The sequence below is a fragment of the Dermochelys coriacea genome, chromosome 9 (assembly GCF_009764565.3).
Source record: "Dermochelys coriacea isolate rDerCor1 chromosome 9, rDerCor1.pri.v4, whole genome shotgun sequence".
Taxonomy (NCBI): domain Eukaryota; kingdom Metazoa; phylum Chordata; order Testudines; family Dermochelyidae; genus Dermochelys; species Dermochelys coriacea.
This window is the reverse complement of record NC_050076.1, coordinates 35590793-35613583: the sequence shown is the minus strand read 5'-3', so window position 1 is coordinate 35613583 and position 22791 is coordinate 35590793. Positions and strand designations below refer to the sequence as shown.

The 22791-nt window shown below is 42.4% G+C and overlaps 1 protein-coding gene and 1 long non-coding RNA gene across 9 annotated transcripts in view; one reads left to right on the top strand and one right to left on the bottom strand.

The window, feature by feature from the left end:
* Positions 1-22791, top strand: part of RHBDD1 (rhomboid domain containing 1) — a 91552-nt gene that overhangs the window by 47463 nt on the left and 21298 nt on the right. The gene's annotated exons all lie outside the window — the stretch shown is intronic.
* Positions 12799-21727, bottom strand: LOC122455724. The gene is made up of 3 exons (XR_006274158.1): positions 21414-21727; positions 16374-16447; positions 12799-15474 (listed from the first exon to the last, which is right to left on the bottom strand). It is a non-coding gene; the product is annotated as an uncharacterized LOC122455724 (long non-coding RNA).

Here is a 22791-nt window from a genome sequence, read left to right as displayed (position 1 = left end):
TATATATATACACACACACACACACACACACACACACAGAGAACATGAAATAATGGGTGTTGCCATACACACTATAATGAGAGTGATCAATTAAGGTGAGTTATTATCAACAGGAGAAAAAAACCTTTTGTAGTGATAATCAAGCCCATTTCCAACAGTTGACAAGAAGGTGTGAGTAACAGTAGGGGGGGAAATAAGTATGGGGAAATAGTTTTACTTTGTGTAATGACACATCCACTCCCAATCTTTATTCAAGTCTAATTTAATGGTGTCCAGTTTGCAAATTAATTCCAATTCAGCAGTCTCTCGTTGGAGTCTGTTTTTGAAGGTTTTTTTGTTGTAATATTGCAACTTTTAAGTCTGTAATTGAGTGACCAGGGAGATTGAAATGTTCTCCGACTGGTTTTTGAATGTTATAATTCTTGACGTCTGATTTGTGTCCATTTATTCTTTTACGTAGAGACTGTCTGATTTGGCCAGTGTACATGTCAGAGAGGCATTGCTGGTACATGATGGCATATATCACATTGGTAGATGCGCAGGTGAACGAGCCTCTGATAGTGTGGCTGATGTGATTAGGTCCTGTGATGGTGTCCCCTGAATAGATATGTGGACAGAGTTGGCAACGGGCTTTGTTGCAAGGATAGGTTCCTGGGTTAGTGTGTTTGTTGTGTGGTTGCTGGTGAGTATTTGCTTCAGGTTGCGGGGCTCTCTCTAGGTAAGGACTGGCCTGTGTCCCAAGATCTGTGAGATGATTCCTGCAACCTTCGTGACTTCTCCAGTGGCAAGTGTGGCTGACCCCAAGGCACCCAAGCAGCTGGCCCTGGGGACAGCCATGCTGGCTGCTGCTGGAGTGGCTCATGACCTGTTCATGACTTTTATTAAAAATACCCATGATTAAATCGTAGCCTTATTCATTGTTCATAGATGTATGACCTTATGCTTGGCCTATTAAAAAATATGGTTGGCTCATTCCCAGTTTACCATGTGATTCAGATCACTCTGTATCAGTGACCTGTCCTCTTCGGTTTACTACTCTCCCAATTTTTGTGTCACCTACAAACTTTTGTCATTTTTCAGAGTGGTAGCCACATTAGTCTGTATCAGCAAAAACAACGAGTCCTTCTGGCACCTTAGAGACTAACAAATTTATTTGGGCATAAGCTTTCGTGGGCTAAAACCCACTTCATCAGATGCATGGTGTGGAAAATATAGTGGAGAGGTATAAATATGCCTCATATGAAAAGATGGGAGTTGCCTTAACAAGTGGGGGTCAGTACTAATGAGCCAATTCAATTAAGTTGGAAATGGGCTAGTCTCAACAGTTGACAAGAAGGGGTGGTAATCACTTTTGTAGCGCTAATGAGGCCAATGTAATCAAGTATCGGGGGTAGCTGTGTTAGTCTGTATCCACAAAAACAACAAGAAGTCCGTTGGCACCTTAAAAACTAACAGATTTATTTGGGCATAAATTTTCCTGGGTAAAAAATCCATAATGTTTTTTTTTTTTACCCACAAAAGCTTATGCCTCAAAAAATCTGTTAGTCTTTAAGGTGCCAACGGACTCAATGTAATCAAGATGCCCATTTCAAACAGTTAACAAGAAGGTGTGATTATCAGCAGGGGAAAATAATTTTTTGTAGTGTCCCATCCACTCCCAGTCTTTATTCAGGCCTAATTTGATGGTGGTCAAGTTTGAAAATTAATTTCAGTTCTGCAGTTTCTCATTGAAGTCTCTTTTTGGAGTTTTTTTTGCTGAAGAATTGCCACTTTTTAAGTCTGTTATTGAATGTCCAGGGACATTGAAGTGTTCTCCGACTTGTTTTTGAATGTTATAATTCTTGATGTCAGATTTGTGTCCATTTATTGTTTTGCATAGAGACTGTCCGGTTTGGCCAATATACATTGCAAAGGGGCATTGCTGGCACATGATGGCATATATCACTTTTGTCAGTGGTGATTTTGTTTTCTCCCGGGTCATGGATAAAAATATTAGAAACCATAGGGCTTAGATCTGATCCTTGCAGGACCTCACAAGAAACGCAGCCACTTTATGATTCCCCATTAAAATTGCATTTTGAAACCTATCAGTTAGCCAAACTTTAATCTATTTTAGCATGTGCCATGCTGATTTTGTATTGTTCAGGTATCTTAATCAAAATGCCATACAGTACCAACTTGAATGCCTTACAGAAATCTAAATATCAACACTATTACCTTTATCAACCCTATTTGTAATCTTACCCCAAAAAGATATAAGATCAGTTTGACAAGATGTGTTTTTCATAAACCTATGCTGATTGGCATTAATATTATCCTCCTTTAATTCTTTATTAATCAAGTCTCATATCAGCCATTCCATTGTTTTCCTCAGAGTTCATGTCACATTGATAGGGCCTATAATTAGCTCTGTTGTCCTTTTTACCCCTTTAAATACAGGCAGAGCACTAGCTTTCTTCCAGGCTCTGGAACTTTCCCAGGGTTCCAACACTTATTGAAAAGTTCCACAGTCTGACCTTTTTTTCTCATTTGTGGAATTATGGCATTTTGGGCATCTAGTAAAATATTTTAAAATGGTTTCCTGTTAGCATTCACTTTTTTCTGTTTAAATTCTTCTCCCAATAATTGTTTTCAGTTTTATGAAATTGGCCCTTTTAGAGCACCTAGTATACTTTCCAGAGCCATTATTATAAGCACTGTATTTGAGGCAGTCTGGGAAAAATGTTTATAATCAGAACAGTTCTAGTCCAATCAGTTTTTACTTGCGGAAGATATTGAGGGCTACAAATTGCAGGTATTCTGAATGCACTTCTATGAATTTATCCTTTCTTGTCAGCTGCCTTGGGTTTGTATGCGTATGCTACACAGGCCTTGAGGGAACTGAACCCAAGTGAAAAACTCAAGAAGAAAAGGATTGGATAAATGTCATATCCATCTTTGAATGAAAGGAGGATGCCACTTGATGATGTTAGGTAAACTCCCTCCTTCTGCCTCCTAATGAATAATTAACCTTTTTGTGTTCTGACACAATCTACAGCTGGAGTATTCAGAATATTTTGCCCTTCTTATCTTTATGCCTGCAAAACTAGTTTATATTTTTACTCATGCCAGAAACATTTGACATGTGTAGCAACTTGTGATTGTGCTTTGCTTCACCTAGTATGATAGCTGAATAGTGTTGCATTCAGATTTTGTGTGACTCTTCAGTCAACTTGTTCTTTTTACAGACACTTACCTACACAACTGCTTAATTTTTTAATGATCTTGGTGGAAATTATCAGACAGATCGATTTGTGTGAAAAAACAACCACATCATTTGATAACTGTTTTCATTCCATTCCACGTGTGAAGACATGAACAGTTCATCTTCCAGAAGCAGAATTAGAGAACCATCGTAATCTGATATCTAATTTGGCATTCTTGATTAGCTACCGATAAAAGTAGTTACTTAATGTATGAGGACAAATATTACTTTTTCCATAAGCAGTATTCCTGGGGGAATTCTGTGCCAAAAAATTAAAAATTCTGCAAAATTCATTTGTCAAAATAACACAATATAATCACACCAGTTTCAATTATTTTGGTAATTTCTTTCAAATACCTATCAACAAGTATGTCTGTAACAATACAGACATCAAAAAAGATTCAGAAAATGTTTTTTGACAGATGCCTTACTAGCCATATTAATACAGAACTTTGAGTAATAATTCATTTAAACTACAATGTGGAAACATATTTCCTGGACCCCTCAGAAGCAATGCAAAGGCTTCGGGAATCAGGGATAGTGGAGGAGCTGAGGGAGAGGGAAGTAATTGCTGGGAAGGTGCCTGAGAGTGAACCTGGAGGGTTGTTGGGCTTGGGTGGGAGAAATACGGAACAGGTGTTTTTTGGGTTGGGGGAAGGAACCTCTTCCATGCAGACCCTGGCTGACCCCTAGCTTCTCCCTATCAGTCAGGCACATCTGCCCCATCCCAATATGTCCCTGCACTCCTTCTCCCCCGTTCCCATGTGTCCCTGCACCCCCACTCAGCCACTCCTCCTCTCCCTTCCCCATGTGGTCCTAAACCCCCTCCCCCATCCCCATGTGTCCCTGCACTCCCTCCCCTGTCCCCATGTAGTCCTTCACTCCTCCATCCCCATGTGTCCCTGCACCCCACTTCCATTCAGCTTCCACTCCAGTCTGTCCCCCTCACTAGCCCTTTGAACCCCAGACTGTGAACCCCCCCAGCACCCTCATGTGCCCCATTCTGTCTGTCCCTCTCCCCATATCCTGTGCCTCCTCACCATCCTAGCACTGCAGGCAGGGCGCTGTGCTCTCTCCCTATTGGCTGCTGCCTGCTACAGCCCATGAGTGGTGAGCTAGCTGCCTTTATTCTGGCACCACAGCAATCCCTGGTGGGCAAAAGTCATAACTGCAGTGCCTCTCCAGCAGAATGCATTTTCTGAGAAGATAAAAAATCTACAGGTCACATGAATTCTGCGCATGTGCAGTGGCACAGAATTTCCCCAGGGCTGCCTTTCCAGTAAGGGAGTAGGCATGACTTGTCATCCTGCTGTTTTCCTGCTGCAGAGGAAAGTAATGGCTCTTTGCAACACCAGTGACTTACACAACTTTTCTTGGAGAGCAATTGCAGCTGTTTCCTACCCTCCAGAAGTATAGTAAGAAGCACCCAGCTAGTCTTCTGTGCCTTCCCAAGATGGTTAAGAAAACAACATTAGATAATGTTGGCACAAAGGGTATGAAATGTATAGTCTGTCATTTTTACACAATCTGTCAGTTGTTGGCTTCCATTTGCCCTCCAGTGACCACCTACATCTCAAGGTTAGATTGCAGGAAGCTCCTCTACCTCTCATTCAGCTTACCAACTTACAGAAGCAGCTCTGTGATACAATACAGGCTCCCATTACTCTCCCCTCCCTGCTCCAGCCAGCTTCATTGGTTCTTACAGCCTTTACCTTCCCCTTTAAATTCAGCTAAAATGTGAGGTAAATTTTTAATCTCAAATAGCATTTTTGAGCTGACATACATCTTAACCCCTCCTTGAGCCCATTCTCCAAGGGCATATCTTCCTCCAAAGCAGATCCTCCTCCTCCTCCCCCCCCCCATGTTCTCAACTAGGTGGATATCTGCTCACGGAAGAGGCAGAGTCTTTCAGGAATCTTCCTTGGATGCCTCATAGGTCCCACCTATATCTCTGCAAACATGCACAAGATCAGTGTTTCGTCCTTATTGACAGGCTTCCTTACTCCAAGAAAATTATCTCAAAAATCAAAGAAACACAACACCCATCTCCCGTGAATACTCTGTTCCTCAGTATCAGGTTTGAAGTCTTTTCTTCTATATAATTCCTCCTTCAACAGAGGAACCTACTTTCCACAGGACAACCAAATATCCTCCTCTCTCCGCTTGCACTTCAAAAGTCTCTGAATCTGAAGACAATGACTATTTCTTATGCCTGAGAACATTAGTGAGCAGGCTGATTTCAACAGAAGTGTTGACCATATCAGAGTTTTCTTCCAGTCAAAATAGTAACCTCTCAAATTGAAATATAAAAAGGAAATATCAATCCTGAACCCATGGAGAAGATTGTGGACTTCAAATGAAAACACCTATGGTGAAAACATGGCCCTATTGAAGTCAATGGGAGTTTTGCGGTTGCCTTAATTGATGCCAGGATTTTACCCCTGAAATGTGAAGGCTCAATTTTAGGAATATAGGCATTGCCATACTGGATCATACCTGAGGTCTATCCAATGTCCTGTCTCTGACAGTCGCTAATGCCAAGATTCTTCAAAGGAGGGTGGAAGAAATCGCTCACTAGACAGGTATCCTATGCTAATCTCTCCCCTCCCCTATATTAGGTTTAATCCTAAACACTAATAGTTATATTGTTTTAAATCCTGAAGCATGAGATTTATTGGCATTAAACTATTGAAACTCTGGTTATATTTTTATCCATTTAAATTCTCCTGTTCTTTTTTGAATCTTGTTAAGTCTTTGAGCTCTTCAAATCTTCTGTTCTCTCTCAGGAAAAAGAATAGGGATGGTCTTGTGGTTGAGACTGTGCATTGGTACTCAGGAAATCTAGTTTCAGTTCCAAGCTCTTTTACAGAATTCCTCTTTTACTTTAGGCTAGTCATTCAAGCTCTCTACACCTTAATTGCCTATATGTAAAATGGGAATAATAATACTCTGTCTTGTCTGTATAGGTAATAAACTTAATTCAGGCTCCATTTGATGTCATCAAACTCTTAGGAGAATGTTGGAAAAAAACTTGAGTATTCCAAATGTATTAAAACAATTCTGTTTTATTCCTTAAGATTAAATCATAATGCATATTCCTAAGAAGGCAAAGTTGATTGAACTACACAAATGCCCATGTGCTATATTATAAATTACACATAAAGGACCAGAGTCTGATATCCTTATATTCAGTAACATCTTACTATTCAAGTAGCTCTATTAAAATCAGAGGCTATTCTCAAAGTAAGGTATTATTTAATTTGAGTAAATGTGGCGGTATCTGATCATAAATCTTTCATTTAAAAAAGAGTGTCAATATGTATGTTTGGTAGAATTTTTTTTTTTTTTTGCAATTTCAACAACACTGATTTTTCTTAAATAATTAATTGTAACTATTGTTACAGCATGGGAAATTAAGCGGGGATAGGGTAAATGTTAGGATTAGGGCACAGCTGACACTGGGGATGCAGGGAGCTCCCTGTTCGGCCAAGGGGCCCAAGACACCCATGCATAAAGCGTTGGGAAAGCTATGGTCTTGGCCACGCACCATAGAACCCCCTCGCCAGGATTCTATGGAGGATGAGCCCCTGGCTGCACGGGAGGCCACTCCTCTGCCTGAGGATGGCCCCTACACTCCTGGCTGGTGAGCAAGGGAGCAGGGCTGTGACAAAGGGCTCCCTGCAATAGTGCGGGATTGGTGACATTGGATCAATGCAGGTGCAAGGTGTGAGGAAGGCTGCGGTCCTGGCAGGGCAAAGCAGAGGAGGCCCACCCCACTGCTGAATGGCTCCTGCCCAGGGATGGAACTGTTCAGCAGTGGGATGACGTCTTCCCCCATTCAGGGGCTCGTCGTCATCCTCCTTGCAGTCCTGGCCAGGGGTCTCTCCTCTGCCCACGAGGACAACTGTCTTCTCCACAACTTGTGCCTGCAGCGATCGATTGTCTCAGCAGTGCAGGGAGCCCTCTGCAACCCTGCTTGGACAGCCCTGCTCTCTCATCCCCATGGCAGCAGGGCTACGGAGGGCTCCCTGTGCTTCCTCAGGACAGGGCACAACCAATCCATGTAGGTCAGGGGTTCTCAAACTGGGGGTCGGGACCCCTCGGGGGGTCACGAGGTTATTACATGGGGGGTCGCGAGCTGTCAGCCTCCACCCTAAACCCCGCTTTGCCTCCAGCCCAAACCCCGCTTTGCCTCCAGCATTTATAATGGTATTACATATATTAAAAAGTGTTTTTAATTTGTAAGGGGGGTCGCACTCGGAGACTTGCTATGTGACAGGGGTCACCAGTAAAAAAAAGTTTGAGAAGCACTGATGTGGGTGGAAGGTATGGAGGGAGGCTACATATGCTGACTGTTATCGATGGCTATTTTTTTTTATCAGTTTCAGTGAGCCAGTTAAAAGAAAAGGAGTACTCATGCTGACCAATATCTATAAGATTAAATGGAATCCTGCCAAGTGTGTATATATACATTATTGTTGTAGCCATGTTGGTCCCAAGATATTGGAGAGATGAGTTGGATGAGGTAATATCTTGTATTGGCCTGGTCAGGACCTAAGGAAGAACTCTGTGTAAGCTTGAAAGCTTGTGCTCATCCACAGAAGTTGGTCCAATACAAGATATTACCTCATAAGCCTTTATATATTATTGTAGTTTGTTTTTGCTTTGATATTTTATTACATCACTAATATTCAACTAATCCATATAATATTCTAATTACCAGAAAATGACAAAATCAGCTACTGCACATGCTTCTTTCTGGAGTTAAAAACAAACTAAAGAAAGCAATACGCAGCACTATATTGTAGCATTAAACATTATATGGATTTTTTGGGGTTGACAAAAGCTTTAGTGATGGGTATTCTGTGTTTCATCATAAAGACATGTATAAAGTAAAATTCACTTTGATTATTTTAGTTTTAAATCTTTGGAAATAAGCTGCATAACTAATAATGACATATGCTCTCAAATCAGTTTTATTTTGGTGTGTTGCTAGTGCGAGGAAACTGAAAACTGCTGTTTCTATTAAAAATGAAAATTACGGTTCTTAAAATAGTCTTGTTTCTTCACATGATATCTCTAAGGATTCAGAATTATAAATAATCCTATTGCTATTGGACCATTATTATAAATAAAAGGCTATAGATAGCTAACGAATAAATGGTGTTTTAGGAGGTGTGGACTTAAATCTGTATTTTCTCATACTGGAGTGGACTTGTAAGTCATGCTGTAAAAATGAAACCATGGCAAATATTATGAGATCCTTACATATTATTATAAAAAGCTTTGGACATACATTAATTTTAATCTCGCTGTATGGTATGGGATGTCATTTTATTAAAACGTTTGTATTTGCATTATCACAAAGTGAGTTCAATCTATAATAACCAAGACAAAACAATGGTAATAATTTTATACGTACTTCAGAAAGAATAAATCAGCCTGAAGCACCTTCAAAAAGCTTTAAATAACCTGCATCACTGCAGGTTAACAGCCACCACCAGCACCATTTTGTTATAGTATGTCGTGTTTTGACAAAGATAAGTTTTCAACTCGAAGAGGCAATTTATTCTTATTTGGAGAATGCCCTTTGGTGAGACATGAGAGAGAAAGAATTCAGATAGTATCTGAGGCATGAGGGTGTCTGACTAGTAGATAGCTTTGGCATGGCAAGGCACTTTTTAAATTTGAGCTTGAGACAGCAACATTTATCAGACTATGGCAGTGTCCCTTTCTTAGTGTTTTAATGCTAATTTTAGTTGTGAATCATGATAGATGTGTAAAACATGGGAAACACTGTGTATTGCCTCCAATACAACTCTATCCTGTAGAACTTATTTTAGTATTGTTTTGTCTTTGTATTGTTTTTACAACATTATTTTCATTGTCCAGCCATGCTGGAAGAAAGACAGGAGGCAATAGATGTGGTTTAATTAGGCCACAATTTTATGTCTTAAAATATTAACTTCAAATACTTGGGAATACCCAGCAATAAATTATACAGTGCAGGCAGGTCATGATCATTTCCACCTATTTGGGGGGCTGCCATCAGCCTTCCCCGTTCCTGATCTTGTCCCATCTACCCTGTTGCTGGGACCCTGTCGCTCTCACCTCATATGAACGTTAAGGAGGTTGGCTCCCCGCTGAACCCCCGTTCCCTAGCTCCTATAAGGGATGCTTTCCTTTAAATCTTTTTCCAGTCCATATTATCTGATAACCATATCCTTTCCATAGCCATTACCTGTGCTGGACATCCGCCATATGGGCATGCCAGCAATTTAAAGTGGCTTCCCCCCGCACGCCCCCCCGTTCCTTATCGAGGTGAAAAAAGGCTTCTCTGGGACTGCACAGGGTTGAACAAACTCCCCCTTTCCAGTCAGTTGGAAGGTTAATCTCTCTCTTGCTCTTCCTCCCCGCCCCCCCCCCGCAATTAAGACACTGCCATTTCCAACCAGATAAACTTTCTCTCTCCTCTCCCTCTGCTACCAGTTGCAGAGGGAGCCTTTAAAAGGACAACCATCCCTTCTGTCCACTAGACAAGCACCCATACAGTACCCATGCATACAGCGGCAGTAAGATTTTCTTCATTTTTATTATTTAATCTACCATTAAGTTTGAAGAACTAAAGATGTTTAAAGATCAAAACTTAAAGTATTTAAAAAAGAATTTTTCTTAAAATGTAAACATTCCTGTTACCTGCCTATGTAAGCGCAGTGCTTTCCGTTCCAAAAATCAGTAATATGCAGCTGCATGCTATGTAAGTCTCCTTAGACCCTGACACAAGACACTGAGTACATTTTAAAGTGTTAATGAGTAATTAGGATATTTTTCTCTGTCAATTAATTTGAAGAATAATGAGCCTGAATGAGCACTGACCTTTCAAAGGATGTGCATTTCCTAAAAGCATGTAATTCTCTGCTGTTTACAATTACATGGATGGTGAAACAGCCACTTATACGAGTAAAAATTAAATCATATAATTGGAAACAGATGGATAGATAGATGTAAAGACAGGTGCCACTTAATCTAAATTTAGAGCTACCTTAATTTCTATATCTTTATTTCTCTTTCTTCTGCTGCAGTTACGACACTTCAGCTTCTGCTACTATTATAATTGCTCTGCGGTTTGGCTGAAAGGTGGCACTGCAGTTAATGTCCTATTAGTTGGAGAAATAAGTCTATCAGGATTTTAGGTCCAGGAATACTGAGTAAAGACCTAGAATTTTGGTCCCTTCGTATAGCTCTGTGTTGGTATCCCACCAACCTATACAAAGAGTTCAGTTACATAGTATTTTCTAGGACTAAAGTATTAGAAATTTCTAGAACAAAAACAAAGCATGTTTATTGCTACAAAATGAATGCTAGGTTTATTTATCTGAGATTTTAAAAGGGTATTCTATTTTTGTATATATCTGTTTTAATCTGCATTATCAAACTGACATGCAATGCTTAGGCGTATTCCATAATAGAAACCACTGTGTAGATTGTTCATATTACTAATTTTAGAATGGCTATAGTCTCAATAAATTAAAATGATATCAGTTGTATATTGTCCTAAAGATTGTCAGAGATTACTTATGTTGTTTTTAGGTGATTGATTCTTGCGTTTTATTTCCATTTATTATTATTATCATTATTGTAACTTTATACAGTAACTCCTCACTTAACGTTGTAGTTATGTTCCTGAAAAATGTGACTTTAAGTGAAACGATGTTAAGCAAATCCAATTTCCCCATAAGAATGAATGTAAATAGTGGGGGTTAGGTTCCAGGGAAATTTTATTTGCCGTACAGTACAGTACTATAGTTGGGAGGTGCTCCCGCCTTACCCCACACAGGCACAGCCCACTGGCACTGGAGACAATGAGGCAGGCAAGGAGGCTGAAGGTGCTGTAGGCTAGGAGAAGCATATTGAGCAGCAGCAGCGGCAGCATCCCCTATTCTGCAAGCACCAGGGGCGGGGAGGCTCAACGCTCGGCCCGCCCACTCCACCCCTTCCCCCAAGCCCCCACCCTTAACCCGCTTCTTCTTCTTCCTCCTCCTCCTCCCCCTTTACTCTGTATGCTGCGTCCTCGCTCCTCTCCCCTTCTTCTGCCAGTGGCAATCAACTGGCTTGCGGCGTTCAGGAGGCAGGAGGGAGTGGGGAGGAGCGAGGACACGGCATGCAGGTTCCCTCTCCCTCCCCTGCCTCCTGAACACCATAAGCCAGCTGATTGCCACGGGTAGGAGGCAGGGGAGGGATGGGGAAGGCACGCCGCATCCTTGCTCCTCCGCCCTCCCTCATGCCCATGGCAATCAGCTGACTTGCGGTGTTCAGGGGGCAGGAGGGAGGGGGGAGGAGCAAGGACCCACTGCACTACCTCCCCCCTCCCTCCCGCCCACGGCAGTCAGTTGGTTTGCAGCATTCAGGAGGCAGGGGAGGGAGGGGGAGCCTGCACGCTGAGTCCTTGCTGCTCCCCCCTCCTTCCTGCCCACTGCAATCAGCTGGCTTGCGGCATTCAGGGGGGAGGAGCGAGGACTCAGCTCGCAGCCTCTCCCCTCCCTCCCTCCCACAGCAGTCAGTTGGTTTGCGGCATTCAGGAGGGAGTGGGAGTCTGCGCGTCGAGTCCTCACTCCTCCCCCCCCTCCCTCCCTCCTGAACACCGCAAGCCAGCTGACTGCTGCAGGCAGGAGGTGTGGGGGAAAAGCGGGAAGGTGCTGATCCGCGGGATCTGCCGGCGGGTGGGAGGTGCTGGGGGCGGGAGGATGTAGGGAAGCTGATGGGGGGCTGCCAGCTGTGGACCAAGCAGGCAGCCAAATGACGATATAATGAAGCATTGCACAACTTTAAATGGAGCATGTTCTGTAACTGAGCAGGGACATAAGATCGAAACAATGTTAAGCGAGAGGACGTTAAGTGGGGAGTTACTGTATTGGTCAAACCTAAATAATAGATTTCTTCAAATACAGCATAGAAAAGGATTGGTATGTGATAAGTCCTCATAAGTAGAAATCTGAATCATATGACATTTTAAAATAACAATTTGTGACAACAGTAACATCCTCTATCTTTAAGTTTTATATTGTGAAAATAAAACATTCTGGCTGTTGGTTTCTGTTTTGTGCTGATTTTGTGGCCACCTCACAGTATAATTTTTCTGCAGCCACATCTCTGTAGAGCGTGTATTTGACCTGAACATCTCCATTTCTAATTTTCATAATGTTTCACTAAAAAGAAAAATTCCTTGCATTTTCAGATGTTCAAACTCCTTTATACAGCACAAATGACTTACACCAGTGGTTTTCAACCAGTAAAATCTGAGTTATGAACACCTCGAGAATGGATGTTGTAACTCTGAAATGTTTGTATCTCTGAACAAAACATTATGGTTCTTCTTTCATACGTTTACAACTGAACATTGACTTAATACAGCTTTGAAACTTTAATATGCAGAAGAAAAATGCTGCTTTCCCTTTATTTTTTTTAGGGATTTACGTTTAACACAGTACTGTACTCCTGTTTGCACTTTTTTTGCCTCAACTCATGCCTGATTGTGTACTTCCAGTTCCAAATGAGGTGTGTAATGGACTGGTCAGTTCATAACTCTGGTGTTCATAACTCTCAGGTTTTACTGTATGTCTAAGATTTCCAAAGGGGTCCGCACCTTCATTTGAAATTTTTTAGGGCTCCATAAATGAAAAAAGTATGAAAACCACTGTCTTACACTGACCTTGCTGTTTTTCTGACTAACAGAAGCTAGGGTTTTTAATACCTTGGTCTTCTACTTTGGTGAATAAATATCAACCTGTTTTAATTTGTGTACAGGCATTCAGTTTCTAGTACAAGTGATTTGCGCATGTCCTTTCCACTTCAGATGTGTGTGTGCCCAGAGTTGGAGATTTTCGCCTTAATGCAGTACCTGTTGGGGCAATTTATATATTCTCCACTGCCTCATGTTGCTGCGTGATGGTATGACGGGTGCAGCTGCCCCAGATCTACCTCCATTTGTTCTGATGGCCTGTGATCAGTAGTCAGAGCACATCAACTTGCTTCTGCAAGTTTCTCCCTTCACAGGCTATTTATCTTCTGTTTCTGTAAATAGTTAATTTGTAGTATTTGTTACTGTTAGAATAATATAAGATATTTTTGTTGCTTTTTCTTGGAGTGTGGGGGTCCCTCTTATTTATGGGGTATCAACATCTGGTACAGGGTATGAGTTGGTCTCTGAGTTTTAAGCTGTGTGCTGGCTGCAAGAAATCTGTGCTGGAGCATGACCCTGCCTAAAGTGCCTCACTGAGGGTCATATGCGAGACTACTGCCAGATTTGCAGGGACTTCAAACACTGGACAAAGAAGGACAGGGACATGAGACTGCACCACAGTCCCATAAAGGCTGTCCTGCATCTGCCTTCTGAACCTTCCTGCTTGGTTTGGGCACCAGCTACCTCGGCATCAGTGAGGATAGTGCTTTGGATAGTGCTTCTGAACATTGGTACCAATTCTCTTCTCGGATGCTGAGAAAGAAGCACAAAAGATAGGACCTTTCATTGAAAGAGCTGAGATGTGGCTCAGCTAGAGAAGACAAAGGCAAAAGAAAGTATTAGATCCATCCTGGGCTTGTGAAATTTGAACAAATATATAAAGAAAATAAGGTTTCACATGTTCACTTGAGGGTTAAGAATCTGGGGGGACTTGTATGCTGTCCTCAGCTTGACAGATGCATATTTTCTTGTGGCAATCCATCAAAATCACAAGAGATTCCTAAAATTTCCAGTCAACAGCATCCATTATCAGTTTCTGGTCTTGCCCTTCGATCTGTTTGCTTCCCCTTGAGTATTCACAAAATGTATGGGAGTAGTGGCAGCATTCCTAATGAAGACATGAGTGCACGTATTTTCTTATTTGGACAACTGCCTGGTAAAAGGTCAATCCAGGCTTTAAGTAGAACTCAGTCTATGCAGGATCTGATCCCTTTTCAGTATTCTGGGTCTTTTGATCAATGAGGAAAAGTCAGTGTTCTCTCCAGGTCAGAGAATAGAATTTATAGAGGCAATCCTGGATTCTACAGTAGTCAGGATGTTCCTGCCTCAAGCCGGATTCCAGATATTAAAACTTATATAGATATCAAAAGCCATCTGCTCACAACAGTAAGAAATTGTCTAAGACTACTGGGACAACTTGGGCTCTTGTATGTATATGGTTTGACATGCCAGACTTCATCTCAGAAAGTTGCAGAGAAGGTTAAAGTCAGTGTACTCTGGCTTGTCACCCACTGGACATGCTGATTTGAGTTTCTGCAAGAATAGTAGCCTCATTGGATCCAGCCAATGTATGTATGGGAGTTCCCTTCACCCTTCCCTTACTCACATTGACTCTAGTTACAGGTGCTTCCTCTCTCAGTTGGGGAGCTGACCTAGGAAACCTATGAACTCAAGATCAATTGTCTCAACAGGATTTGGATCTCCACATAAATATGCAGAGAGTTGAAGGCTATTCTTCTGGCCCTTCACAGCAAAGGAGAGAGACTACAAGTCCTCATGGACAACAATGCCGAAATGTTCTTCATGAACAAGTAGGGAGGGGCCAGACCAGATCATCTCTGTCAAGCAGCAATACATCTTTGGGAGTTTTGTATCACCAATACAATATATCTCAGTCTTCCACTTCCTGATGTTCAGAAACGCTTGGGAGGATTCATCATATAGACCTGTTGCTACTGGTCTCAACAGAAAGTGCCAGCTCTTTTGTTGGGCACATCACAGTAAGGTATCTCTGATGGATGCTTCCCTGCTATTTTGGAAAGACAAACTGTTGTATGCCTACTCTTCCATTCTACTCCTTCTGTTGGTCAAGTTCCAGAAGGTTCATGTTCACATGATCCTTATAACGCTGGCATGGTCTCACCAGCATTGGTTCTCCAGTCTGCTGCTGTTCTGAGCCATGGCTTCTTTGATGCTATCTTCTAGGACCACAGTTGCTTGCTACATCTCAACTTAGCTGCTCTCCATTTTATGGCCTGGATGCTTCTCGGTTAATGCCTCAAGAGGCCGTGTGTTTGGGCATATGAAAAAAGTTCTCATGAATAGCAGAAAGGCATCTACTAGATATGCTCACCTGTTTGAAGTGGAAAGGATTCTCCTTATGGTCAAAGCAGAAAGGGTGTTTTGCCAGTTCAGGTCTCTATCCAACATGTTTTGGATTACTTGTTCTACTTGAAACAAGAAGGCCTATCAATTAGTTCCATCAGTGTTCCTGAAATGGAATGGGCATGTGAAATCACTCGAAGAAAAAATGGTTACTGATCTTAACTGTTCTTCAAGATGTGTTGCACACGTCCATTGCACAACCCATCCTCCTTCCCCTCTATATCTAGGTCTGACTGGTAAGAAGGAATTGAGAGGGTTCTGGGGCAGCTTCACCCTTTTTGCCATTATGCAGCAGAACAAGGCAGCAAAGGGTGCATGCACTGTCCTGAGAGGGTACTCCTATGGGAGCAATCTCTGACTTTGGTGCAGTGGATTTGCCCACACATGAAGTGGAATGTCCAATGCATCTAGAAGAACAAGTTACAGAACAGCTAAATAACGTTGTTTTCATCTTTAAGTGCTGGACCCTGTGTGTATTCCACTCATGAGTACACATGTGCACCATGTGCCTGAATTCAGAGATTTTTAGCAAGTAGTGTCCATTGGTCTGCATGTGCACTGCTGACCTCCTCATGCTCCAGACTATTAACAAATTGATACAACAAGTCACTTTTCTGTCCACAAACCATGTCAGGGTCTGGCTTTCTCTGCTAGGCCACATGACATCATGTTACAGCCAGTTCACCAGACTTCACCTACATTGCCTACAAGCCCCTTCCTCCCCCTGCTCCTGCTCCTCCTCCATAGACATTTGGCTGTAGCAATCGTTCACCATTTGGTTTGTTCCTGCACAACTGCAAAGGCTTGAAGGCCTTAAAGTCCAACATTGGAACAGACTGGATGAACCCATGTAATAGGGAGTCTGCCTCTGGGCCACCTCCGCTCCTTGGTTGGTGGAATTTTATCCCAGATGTTATAAGCCACCCAGAGAATGGCATTCGCTGGAACGTCTTGTGGTATCCTTGCAACATGTCCTACAAGCCTGGCTCCAGTCCATTTACTCACCATACAGAGATCACATAAACACTAAAGTGACAATTCCCACCAAGATCATTGCTTCTCTTCCATGGTGGACAAACCTGTAACAAATGAAAAAGTTTGCTTTTTACTAAATGAACTATGTTGAAAAAAATTTGGAAAACTTTTTTCCTAACGTTCAGTAAAATACATATTCTAAAACAAAGGTCGAACAACTTTGTATACTGTGTAGAGAAAATTTGTTCTGACCGTAAAAAACGTTATTTGAGGATAATCTCTGTTGGAGCTAGTCTTGATGGTGCAATCTCATTTTGGGATCTTGCTAAATTTTTTCTTGTTCTGTATGGTCAAGCTTAAGCTCATGCAGAGACAAACAACCTAGGACTCAGTCAACACCTTCTTAACTCTATTTGAGACCAAAAAATAGTTAGTTAAGATGTAATCCTTTTTGGAAACAGAATAGTCAAAGTTCCTGAATAACAATCTGAGCAAGCAGGCAGGGTGGGATTGAAAACTGCCAGAGAAATCTAGAGTGAAGGACAGATAATGTGTTTTACTGAGCCGATAATGAGCTGGTTTCTAAATGATTTGCACTGAGTGCAAATCTAAGGAGCCTAATAAATTAAAATATGCTGCTATGTAGTTCATATATCTCGCCAGAGAAAGGGACAGTCTTTTGAGATGTTTGTCTACCAAAGACCTTATTTAATATTGAATTGAATGAGAAAAAGTCAAATAGTTCTTCCTGGTTTGCGACTTTGAGAATTAAAAACTGAGAACAGAATAGCTAAACAAAAGGGTAGGTTGTTTTTCCTTGCAGAAATAAGTGTGTTGGTTAGTTTTCAGGAAAGTGCACGTGCATGGTGGGGTGGTTTGGGCAGTTAGACAATTTTACAACTCAGTAAAACCAGAAGTGGCATTCTACTCTTTATTATATCGTTTCTTTGACCAGACACTTGTACTTTGAGAAGTATGCCATATTCCTTGATTCTAATCATCTAGGCTGGATTAAAGTAAAACAGTAGCTCAGAGGAGAAGCCTCCAGACTCTGCCAGGGGCTTAAAATCTATATGAGCAATTGATTTCTGTTGTAGTTACTGAGAATCTTACTGACTTTACAGGGCAGGTAGATGAGCTCAGAGAACAAAAACCCTCCTATGCTATTATGAGGCAGTCTATATCAAAGAAGTTATGTCCTGTTTTATCTTTTCAGGACTGTAGTATACCCCCAATCGGGGAGACTGCAGATTATGTATTCCTTATGCCACCTGCTCCTAAACTGAATTTCGCACCCCTTGATAATCTGTACCTTATTCCCTGATAACCAGAAACTTCTATGCCTAAACTCTGTACCATTTTCTTTTTACTTCAACATTATCTTAATAAAATTATTAAATTTAAAAGAACCATTGGAAAACTCTTACCAAATTTTCTCTCTCTGTGGTTTGGGATCCTTACAAGAGGACTGAACTTTGTCCTTTCTGTAAGTTTTCTCTAAGGGAGAATTGGGTTTCTCAGAACAACAACCAAAATGTGTATATATAGTGACTTTTCACAATTTTTTGAAGCTTTAATTTGGCTCTTCAGCACTTGTGTCTTCTTTAGAGCATTAGATGTTTTTTCTTTGAAAGTCAGAATTGTAACAATTTTTGCTACAAAGATTTCAGAACTGACTTTCTTGTAGTTACTTTTTGGTATTCCGGAAGGGCAAGAAAATAACTAAGAGTCCAGTTTTTCTCTCAAGATGGACTGAGTTAGGAGAATTTAGATCTACAGTAGAAACTATTATTTTTGTGTTTTTATGTGCAGGGCAAGAAGTGTATTTATTTGTTAACCAACTATCCAGTACAGTACAACCTTAGAGTTACGGACATCTTGGGAATGGAGGTTGTCCGTAACTCTGAAATATTCTGTAATTCTGTAGACATAGTTCTGGACTTCAGCCACTTGCGGGGTTGGGATTGCAGCCGTGGGGGGAAGGAAGAGTTGGGACTTCTGACTCTCAGGGCACTGGGGTTCTAGGTGGGGGGCTCAGGGTTCTGTCCCGCAGGAGCACTGGGGTGCAGCGCTTTATACCTGAGGGGAGCGCAGGGGCTCAGGGCTTCAGCCCTTTAGCCCCACTCCCAGTTTCAGTTTCACAGGGCAGGGGCTCAGGGCTTCAGCCCGCAGCTCTGTTCCTGGCTTCAGCAGGGCGAGAACACACCAGGGCTCGGGGCTTTAGCTATGGTGGGAGCGCTGGGGCTGAAACCAGCACTCCCCTTGTAGCTAAAGTCCCATGCCCCAGTGCCCCCCTTGCAGGGCTGAAAGTGGGAGTGGAGCCACAGAGCTAAAGCTCCAAGTCCCAGCACCTCCCCCTTGCCCGTTAGTCTAAAGCCCTGAACCAGAGTTGCATCATCAAGGATCTACAACCTATCCTGAAGGACGACCCATCACTCTCACAGATCTTGGAGACAGGCCAGTCCTTGCTTACAGACAGCCCCCCAACCTGAAGCAAATACTCACCAGCAACCATACACCACACAACAGAACCACTAACTCAGGAACCTATCCTTGCAACAAAGCCCGTTGCCAATTCTGCCCACATACCTATTGAGGGGACACCATCATAGGGCCTAATCACATCAGCCACACTATCAGAGGCTCGTTCACCTGCGCATCTACCAATGTGATATATGCCATCATGTGCCAGCAATGCCCCTCTGCCATGTACATTGGTCAAACTGGACAGTCTCTACGTAAAAGAATAAATGGACACAAATCAGACATCAAGAATTATAACATTCAAAAACCAGTCAGAGAACACTTCAATCTCTCCCGTCACATGATTACAGACCTGAGAGTGGCTATCCTTCAACAAAAAAACTCCAAAAACAGACTCCAATGAGAGACTGCTGAATTGGAATTAATTTTGCTAACTGGATACAATTAATTTAGGCTTGAATAGAGACTGGGAGTGGATGGGTCATTACATAAAGTAAAACTATTTCCCCATGTTATTTCTTCCCCCACCCCACCCCCACTGTTCCTCAGACTTCCTTGTTAACTGCTGGAAATGGCCCACCTTGATTATCACCCTGAAAGGTTTTCCTCCTTCCCCCCCTCCTTCCTGCTGGTAATAGCTCATCTTAAGTGATCACTCTCCTTACAGTGTGTATGATAAAACCCATTGTTTTATGTTCTCTATGTGTGTATATAAATCTCCCCACTGTATTTTCCACTGAATGCATCCGATGAAGTGAGCTGTAGCTCTCGAAGCTTATGCTCAAATAAATTTGTTAGTCTCTAAGGTGCCACAAGTACTCCTTTTCCTTTTTTCTCAGTAATTTAGTAGATAGACTGAAATGAAAACTTGATTTAAAAAAAAAAACACACAACACACACAATTTATTTGCTTAGTCTCTCTCTCTCATTGGAATATGTGCCTTAGTTTTTTTTTTCTCATCATGTTTAATTTTCTAGTTTATGTGCTGCACATGTATTTGAAACCAGTTAGATCAACTTTGCAATTATTATTGCAATTATTGTAGCATATATTAAAGTTAAAAATATTTTAATATTAAAAATTAGAATTTAGCAGATTATCTAATGACACATATATCAATATTGTTTATAATGAAAACCTGCTATTGTTGCTTCTTTGCAGAGCAGAAGCAGGTTTTGGGTCTTGCAGCTCTTTTGGAAATCAATGATGCATAGTCAGTTTATTTTTGTAATGTAATTTGACTATTTATAAAATGTACACAAGTCCAGATTTCTTGAACCGAGCTGGTAAAAAAATATGCACAGGCAATTCTTCATGCAGAAACCTCAGATAAAACATCACTAATCCTTTCACCAAGATTTGCTTGTCCACAGTAGAATAAAAGTGTAGGGTTCACCTGGACCAGCTTACACACACAGTATAATTTACCCTGTCTGTGCTATGGTATTAAAATCTGTGCTATGGTTTTAAAATCCTTTTTATCATATGCTTTGGCTAAAGTAGGATGTGAAGTTGTGATGTTAGCACTAACACATTCTAACTGTCACATTCTAAAACACTAACGTAGTACATGTCTGTCCATCCATATATTGTGAGTAAGTTGAGCAGCTTAGCATATGTCAAAGGGCACACTGCCTGTCTTAGAATGTATTTGCTAGAACAATACCACACCTTTACAGCCTAGTCTAGACAAAACGCGACACTGCACATGCCCCAATTTGCAGCTGGTTTGGGCCTTTTCCCCTCTTGAAATCTCATGGAATGCATCTTTTTTTTTTTCTTAATGTACTGTTCCCTGTTCCTGTACTTTTAGTTTTTTTCCCAAAGAAAGGTCAACTTTCACTGGTGGGTAACCGTTAAAATATATTGGTTTGCAGCTAAGTATACAGCCTTTACACTACGGGTAGGTCTACACTACTAGTGCTACAGTGGCACATTTGCAATGCTGCAGCTATGCTGCTGTAATCTAGATACTTGTTACAGCAATGGAAGAGGTTTTTCCTTCACGATGGTAAATGGACCCTATGTTGGCAGGGTTCGTCCCTTTCTGGGGTGGCGGGGAACCACACCGCCTCCTTCAGTCCTTGTACTGGCCCCTGGGGGAATCAGTTAGGCCACAGGAGTCCTGGCTTAAGCCGTCCGGCAGGGCTGAGCAAACACAGGTAACAGCAGTTCACAAGCTCAGCCCCTATGTCAGGGCGGGGCAGTAAAGAGTCACAGCTCAGGCCCTTGGGCAGGGGCTGAGCAAACACAGATAGCAGTTATCAAGCCCAGGCCCTGGGTCAGGGTGGGGCAGCAATGAATTCAAGACTCAGACCCTCAGGCAGGGGCTGAGCAAACACAGGTAACTAGCACACCCAGGCTTCAGGCTCCGAGGGCCTGGGAGAGGGGGAGGCTGCTACCCACGAGTTGGGTGGCAAGGGGGACACAGGCCTTCCCACTCCACTGCATCCCAGCCTGAGGCCCTAGCTGCAGCCAAAGGCCCGCTGCTGGCCGCAACATACTGACATGGGTTCTGGCAGTGTTGCAGCCAGACTTGGGTTGGCTGCCCCCAGGCTACTTCCCAACTCCCCCTCTGGAGGTACCTGGGTCCAGGTGGTGTCCTCAGAGGGGTCGATCACCATTGGATCCTCAGGATAGCTTTTGAGGGGTAAGCTCAGCGACTCTTTTGGGTAGCTGGTGAGGGGTAAGCTCAGCGACACACCCACACGCTGCTCCGCATCAAGGATCGGCCAGTCTTCAAGTCCGCTGCTGGAGTCTCCACAGTGGGAGCTGGGCCAGAGGCGTCTGCCTCTCCAGCAGCTGCCTCCCGAGTGAGCTCTGGGGTTGGGCTCATATACTTCCGGTCTGGCACATGACCCTCTGGGGGACGGGCTTGGAGTGCTCTGTCTCCACCCACTCTGGTGTCCAGCTTGTCTCTCTCCGGGGCAGGGGGGGAACCACACCGCCTCCCTACAGACACCTTCTGTAGGAGGTGATAGCTAGGTCGATGTGTTTATAGTGGGGTTAGGTCTATTTAACTACATCTCACAAGGCATAACCTTTTTCACAGCCCTGAGTGGTGTAAGTAGGTCACCCTAAGTTTTAGGTGTAAACCTGGCCTAAATTTGATACTTCTTGCTAACCAGGAGGATACACTATATTTGTGCACATTTATTTAAGCAATTATATAGCTTAATATACTTTTTATTTAGATTCTTAAATTCACATGTTATATTAGAAACTGGTGAATGACATGTATTTACTAGATTTATTCTTTTTTCTCATGATTTGTGACAAATTGCATTTGGATGGAAATTGGAATTGAATTAGATGCGCGAAGCCACCATTACAATTTTTTTTAAAGTACTAGAACTACCTTAAATGTACTGGGTATGTACGGGGAAAAAAAGCTTATAAAAACATGTTTTACATTTAAAATTAACTAAGTTATTTAAACAAAGCAAGTTAGTGAATTGAGCTGATTATCTGGTCACTATATCTACCAGTGACCCCCTGGGGCATGAGTGGTTGTGTCTAACAGTTGGATCCGGAGTTGATAGCCAGCAATCAGAGCCAAGGGCCAGAGTTGGAGTCAGAGGACAGATAGCAGAGCCAAAGGTCTAAACCAAGGCTGGGGACCAGATTACCTGACAAGGCAAGGCAAGGGTAAGGCTGGGTCTGGAGCAGGAGCAGGACTGGAACAAGGCAGGAGAGGGGCTGAGAACAAACAAGCTCAGGCGCTATGCTATCTCAGCTGTGGGCAAATGCTTTGAGCAGCAGCTGCTGGGCGTAAGAGCCGTTCTGCTGACTCTTCCAACCAATCAGGTGGTACAGTCAATCAGGCAGACCTCTGTAGACCAGCAGCTTTTGTTAGGTTGCCCAGAGACTGACTCTGCTGCAGGCCCTGCTTCCTGGCAGTGTCCTTCAAGATTTTAGAATGAGTAGCTCTCATCCCTTCACACCTCATTTTTATTCATTGAT